General features: G+C 38.5%; 1 non-coding gene across 1 annotated transcript; it reads left to right on the top strand.

The window, feature by feature from the left end:
- Positions 1–253: 253 nt before the first annotated feature.
- LOC122730210 lies at positions 254–358 on the top strand. The gene has a single exon (XR_006353419.1). It is a non-coding gene; the product is annotated as a U6 spliceosomal RNA (small nuclear RNA).
- The last annotated feature ends 6844 nt before the right edge of the window (positions 359–7202 follow it).

The raw sequence follows: 7202 nt of genomic DNA on the forward strand, positions 1-7202 counted from the left end.
TGAGTATAAATATCTGGGACTCCTGAGGCTAGAGGTGTTTGGGTCTTAGACCTGAGATTGACTTTATTGTGAGACAGGATCCCTCTCTCAATAAACTTTTTTTTTTTTTTTTTTTGCTTTGAAACTGTTGTTTTTTCATCTAACACTGCAACTTAGAAATTTCCTCAACAAGTGGTGGAAATACTTTGGACTTGGAGTCATGAAACCTGGATTTACAACCACAGTTTCTCAATCTGTTAAGAACAAGGATAGAGTGCTTGCTTCAGCAGCACATATACTAAAATTGGAATGATACAGAGATGATTAGCACAGCCCCTGAAAGGATGACATGCAAATTCGTGAAGCGTCAAAATAAGGATAGATATCTTGGAGTTATTAGTGAGTATGCCTTATAAACTCAGGAAGACCCAAGTTCAAGTGGGGCCCCTGAGACAAATAAGGTGTGAAACTATAGGCAAAGTAATTAAGCTCTCAATTCCTAAGGTAATGTTCACATGATAGCTAGCTGGTCTTCATCAGTAAATTAATTTCCACATCAGGAATTCCTTTTACCAATTAAATCACTGGTTCACACTGTGTGCCACCCCCACCCCCACCTCCATGGTATTATGATGTAATTTGACATATATATTTGTTTTTGTTTTTTGTTTTTGCAGGACAATGAGGGTTAAGTGACTTGCCCAGTGTCACACAAGCTAGTTAAGTGTCAAGTGTCTGAGGCCGGATTTGAACTCAGGGAGTCCTGAATCCAGGGCCAGTGCTTTATCCACTGCGCCACCTAGCTGCCCCCAATTTGACATATATATTGCTAAAAATCATTGTATTATGCGAAATCATACAATAAACCCCACAGGACTTATGGGGGAAATGGGGTTGGGGCGTAACTATCAACAACTTCCTCTATGAGGAATTTTGAAAAGATAGGAAACTAATAAAAATGGTAGCCCAGTTTTATACATGTTAAATAGTTAAGAAATAAACGAACACTGCTCTTCAGCCTGCACCAGGCTGCCAAAGTGGGTGAGATAGCAGACTGAGGCCTTATTAGAAGATGGAAGTTGGTGGGAGAGATTTTGGGGGTATATTACAGTTCTCCTCGCCCATAACTTTTATTGCACTAGAAGATATATAATAAATATGACACTTTGTCTTGAAAAAGACTTGAAGTTTGCTGGCTCAAACCTCTTGTCCCATTGTCCCATCACCACTCTTTGCCAAACCCCAGCCTTGGATTACTTCCACCATCCACCCTTTTCCCACATAACCCAACCCTGATGACTGGATCTACTACTACTACAAATGTATGTTATCTAATCTTAACCGGCCACTCCCTGAGCAGAGGCAATCCTTCTATGTTTCCCTGATTTAATTATTATACTCCTAGCAGTAGCTGTTTCCAACCCTTTTTTCCTCTCCTTAAGTTGCCATAGCAACATTACCTTTCCTCAGCTGACCAAGAAAATAGAGGTTCCTGTGCAACTAGTTCCTGCTTATTCTACATTTCAAGCCCTCTTAATATCACTCCCTCTTCCTCTCTCCTTTTGCTCCAGTATCTGATGAAGTGGTCCCTCTCCTTGAAAGGCCCAGCCTTTCTACTTTAGCCCTTGCTTCCAGAAGACTGTCTAATAACTCAGTTATTCTCCCCTCTCACCCTAGTTTTTTTGTTTGTTTGGTTTCGGTTTTGGTTTTTTGCTGGGCAATGAAGGTTAAGTGACTTGCCCAGGGTCACACAGCTGGCTAAGTGTCAAATGCCTGAGGCTGGATTTGAACTCAGCTCCTCCTGAATCCAGGACCAGTGCTTTATCCACTGCGCCACCTAGCTGCACCCCCTCACCCTCGTTTTTAATCTCTTCCCAACAGCTGACTCTTTCTCTGCTGCCTATCAACATTCTTGATATCCAAGATACGTAGAAAACCTTAATTTGACTCAATCAACTCAAAGTATTTGCCTATATCTCTCCTTCATTTCATAGCCAAAAATCATTAAAAAAAAAACCCTGTCTGAAATCATAGCCTCTACTTCCTCTCTTCTTATTTACTTCTCACCATTTTTTCCATGTGCTTTTCACCTTTATCACTCAACTGAAACATTGTTCTCTCCAAGGCTATCAGTAATCTCTAGCCTTTCTCAATTTTTATCTGTAGCATTTGTTCTTTTTTTTTTTTAATTGGTGGCAGAGTTTATTCTGTCCTTTTTTTTTTTTTACATATAAGGTACTTTATTTTTTCCGTTACATGTAAAGATAGTTCTCAACTTTTGTTTATACAAGCTTTACAATTTCAGATTTTTCTCCCTCCCTCCCCTCCCTCCCCCGTCCCCTAGACAGCAGGTAATCTGATATAGGTTATATCTATATATCTATATATCTATACACATATACATAGATATAGATATATATATCTATACACACATATATATACACATAATAACATTAATCCTATTTCTGCATTAGTCCTGTTATAAGAGAAAAAATCAGAGCAATGATGAAAAACTTCAAAATATAAAAAAAAAACCAACAGCACCAAAACCAAAAGAAATAGTATGGTTCATTCAGCATCTATACTCCACAGTTCTTGTTTTTTTTTTTCTTGGATTTGGAGATCCTCTTCTATCATGAGTTCCCTGGAACTCTTCTGTACCATTGCATTGGTGAGAAGAATATAGTCCATCACAGTAGATCAACACTCAATGTTGATGATACTGTGTACAATGTTCTTCTGGTTCTGCTCATCTCACTCATCATCAGCTCATGCAAGACCCTCCAGGTTTCTCTGAACTCCTCCTGCTCATCATTTCTTACAGCACAATAGTATTCCTTTGTATTCATATACCACAACTTGTCCAGCCATTCCCCAATTGATGGGCATCCCCTCAACTTCCAATTCCTTGCCACCACATAAAGAGCATGTAGCATTTGTTCTTGACAATCCCTACTTTCTAGATACCGTCCCCTTCTTTGTGTCACTGCTCCCATCTGCTTTTCTCACTACCAGTTTGGCAGTTCCTTCTCAGCCTACTTCAATGGATTATCATCCACATCCAACCCATATATGTGGGTGTATCCTGGGGTTCTGTCCTGGGTGTTCTCTTATCTCTCTATGGTCTGTCCTTCAAAGATTGCACCAGTTTCCATGGGACATCTTTCTGTAGGTGATTCTACATATCCAGTTCTCATGTTTCCTTGAACATGGGTGGATTGTCCTCCATACTTGGAAAGCACCCTTTTCTCATCTCTTCTTCCTAGAATCTCTAGCTTCCTTCAAAGCTTAGCTCAAATGCAGCCTCCTGGTTGGGACCTTTCCTTATCTCAGCTGCTAGTCCCTTCCCTCTAAGAAATTACTTTGTATTTACTTTGATTGTTACTTTGATATGTATGTACTTGTTTGTATTCAAATAACTCCCCAATAATAACAATAATTAATATTTATATAGAGCTTTAGTTTGCAAAGTGGGTCATGAATATTATTTCCTTTTATCCTCATAATAACCCTGGGAGGTAGGTGCTATTATACCTGGTTTTCAGAAATGAGGAAATGGAGCAGGGAGAGGTTAAGTGAGGCTGGATTTAAACTCAGGCCTTGATTCCAGGACCAATACTCTATTTACTGCACTACCTAGCTGCATCATCTAACCTAAGCACCTTGAAGGAAAAGACTGTTGTTTTGGTTTTGGAGGGAACTTATATTGCACACTATTGTATTTTGAACATAGTCAATACTTCACAAATGCTTGTTGAAACAATGAATGGACTAGAAAATTAGCCTGTGAAATAGTACATTGGAGTCAAAGAGGACAAATGATCACAACTTTCATGACCTTCAACAATGTTCCAGTGGAAAGAGCAGTGGACAGTCAGGAGAAATAACAGGTTCTGAATCAGAAGGGACCTTACCTAATTTAAACCATATCTGAGCAAAAGTCTCTCTACTGCATTCCCCCATAAAGTCACCTCCAATCACCTTGCAGAACTCTGGTAATGGGGAACCTGCATCTTCATTCCTCTAAGACTGGTTCTTCATATGTGAAATGTGGATAATAATACTTTCAACGGCATTGTTGAGAGAAAAGTGCTTTGTAAACCTTAAAATGCAATATTAACATGAACTATTTTTATTTACATGGTGGGCATCTTGGCATCCTAACCAATGTTAGAAGATGGGGAAAAGATAATAGAGGGAAAACTTTGAAGATAGAGGCCATAGACAAAATAAGCTAATCATTCCCATCACCAAACAATTGTTCAGGCCACATTCCCTCGGTCAGTCTGTCAATAAGCATTTATTAAATACTTTCTTCATGCCATGCACAGTGCTAAGTGCCAGGGATACCAAGAAGAAAGGTAAAAACACTGTCTCTGGCCTCAAGAGCTCATTTTTTTTTTTTTAGTGAGGCAATTGGGGTTAAGTGACTTGCCCAGGGTCACACAGCTAGTAAATGTTAAGTGTCTGAGGCCGGATTTGAACTCAGGTACTCCTGAATCCAGGGCTGGTGCTTTATCCACTGCGCCACCTAGCCGCCCCAGAGCTCATATTCTAATGGAGGAGAAAACACATAAAAACTAGGGGTATACAAAATATATAAACAATAAAGGGAGGATAATCTCAGAGGGAAGGTACTAGTGTCAGTGAGATTTGGGTAAGATCTGCTGCAAAAGACAGGATTTAAATTGAGTCTTGAAGGAAGTCAGGGAAGATAAGAAGCAAAGGAGAGGAGGAGGATATTCCGGGCATGGGGGACAACCAGTGAAGAGGCAAAGAGATGCAAGATGGAGTATTGTGTGCCAAGAACTGCAAGAAGGCTAGAGTGTCTATATCATAGAGTTCATGGAGGAGACCTGAGAGTAAGAAGACTGGAAAGTTGAAAGGGGCCAAATTGTGAAGCATTTTAAATGCAAAAATTTTTTTAAAAATGATTTTATATTTGTTATTGGGCATAATAGAGATCCACTTGAGGCTATTGGTTAGGTGGCATGGTTAGACCTGTACTTTAGCAAAAACACTTTGGCTATCGAGAGGAGGATAGACTGGAGTGGGGATAGACTTGAAGCAACCAACAAAACTATTATAATAGTCATGGGGAGAGGTGATAAGGCTCTGCACTAGAGTGGTGATGGCTGCATGATTAGAGATGTCGTGAAGAGAGAAATAAGATTTGGCAATGGGCTAGGCATGTCGGATGAGTGATTCCAGGATGACCCCAAAGCTGTGAGCCTAGTAACTAGAAAAATGATGGTTCCCTTGACAGTAATAGGAAAGTTCAGAAGGGGAAAAGGTTGAGGAGAGGGGATAACTAATTCCAGAAATCAGAATTGTAGGGAGAATAAATAGTTTAGAAGAAAAAATGATAAGCTTTATCCAGGTAGTAGGCTCTCTGAAAACTAAAATAATAAATAATATAAATATAATAAATAATATAAATAAACTAAAGTTCAAAACTTTTACCAATGTAATAAGGTAACCCTTTTAATCCTCCATTCAGAGATATTAGGATGAAATTTTTAAAAATGAAAAAAACAGAAGAAAATGTAAGATATCTGATATAAAAGGTAACTGACTTGGATAATGTAAAAAATTTTTATTATCATTCAACTCCTTGAAAACCATGATAAAAAAATGTCTTGATACTGTATTTGAAAACAACAACAACAACAAAATCATTAAAACTGCTTAGACTAAACATAAACAGAAGGCAATCCACTGATCATATCTAAAAGGTCCTTAGGAAGAAAAGTCCCAGAAATGTCAGAGCCAAAATCCAAAGCTAAAAAGAAAAATCATATAAACATACAAAAAGGAGTTCAAGTACCAAGGAACTACAATCAGGATCACATAAGACCTGGTATTTTATACTAAGTATGAAAAGACATCTTGGAATTTAACTTTATAGGCTTACAATCAACTTATTGTGTAACTATGAGTACAAATTGACCTTTAATAAGGTAGAGGTCTTTCAAACGTTTTTGATGAAAAGACCAGAGAAGAGTAAGAACTTTGTAACACACATATTCAAGAGTTAAGAGAAATGTATAAAGGTAAATATATTGGAACAATTAGAAGGGACTATATGGTGATATATTGCAAACATTTTTGACTGGGGAGAAGAAGCAAGTATCTCTCAATATGTAAATGTCTTTAAAGAGCATTGAGAGAGTTAAGAAAAAAAGAGGACCTTGGGGAGAAATTGTTTCTTTTCTGAAGGTTTCAAGAGGGCAAAAAGAGGCAGAGTAAAATGAATATATTAATGTGAAAAGGAGGAAGAAAGAGGATAGAACTTGCTATTTCTCATAATTGGAGCATAAAAACATACAAACAGAGGAAGTTGAGGGGCAGCAGGCCTCACATGAGCTGAAAGAAGGGGTGAACATAGTCGAGCAACTTGGTGTAAAAATGTGTAATACTAAATAGCAAAATGAGTATGTGTGGTGGGTGGGCGGGTGCAGTTAAGAGGGAGAACAACAAACTTCTTATACCTGAATGGAGGATTAAAAGGGTTACCTTATTACATTGGTAAAAGTTTTGAACTTTAGTTTATTTTTCTGTGAAATAAGGAGATTAGTCTAGATGACCTCTAACAACTCTTTCAGCTCTAAATGTTATGATTCTTTCAAGAATTAGAAAACTTTGGATGCTGGGCATCATTAGGCGAGAACCTCATATCACTGGTCTGTTCTGTTATAAAGCCCAGCCATCTAATACAGTATTTAGAGTGACCAAGCACCTAGGTAGTCCGGCCAATAGAGCATGGGGCCTGGAGTCAGAAAGACATAAGTTCAATACTAGCTGTGGGACCTCATTTAACCTCTATTCTTCCTTACTTTCCTCAACTGTAAAATGGGGATAATAATAGCACCTAATTCCCAGGACTGTTGTGAGGATCAAATGTACACAGTACTTGGCATACAATACATGCTTAATATATATATATATATATTTCCTTCCTTCCTTCCTTCCTTCCTTTTCCCCTTTTGTCCTTCCTTCCTTCCCTTCCTTTCTCCCTCCTTCCTCCCTTCCTCCTTCCTTCCTTCCTTCCCTCCCTCCCTTTCTCCTTCCTTCCTTCCTTCCTTCCTTCCTTCCTTCCTTCCTTCCTTCCTTCCTTCCTTCCTTCCTTCCTTCCTTCTTTCCTTCCTTTTTCTCTTTTGTTTTTCCTTCCCTACCAAACAAGATGATTACCATACTGATTTCCATATTGGTTTTCATTATTA

This window comes from Dromiciops gliroides, chromosome 5, assembly GCF_019393635.1.
Source record: "Dromiciops gliroides isolate mDroGli1 chromosome 5, mDroGli1.pri, whole genome shotgun sequence".
In the NCBI taxonomy this organism is placed as follows: domain Eukaryota; kingdom Metazoa; phylum Chordata; class Mammalia; order Microbiotheria; family Microbiotheriidae; genus Dromiciops; species Dromiciops gliroides.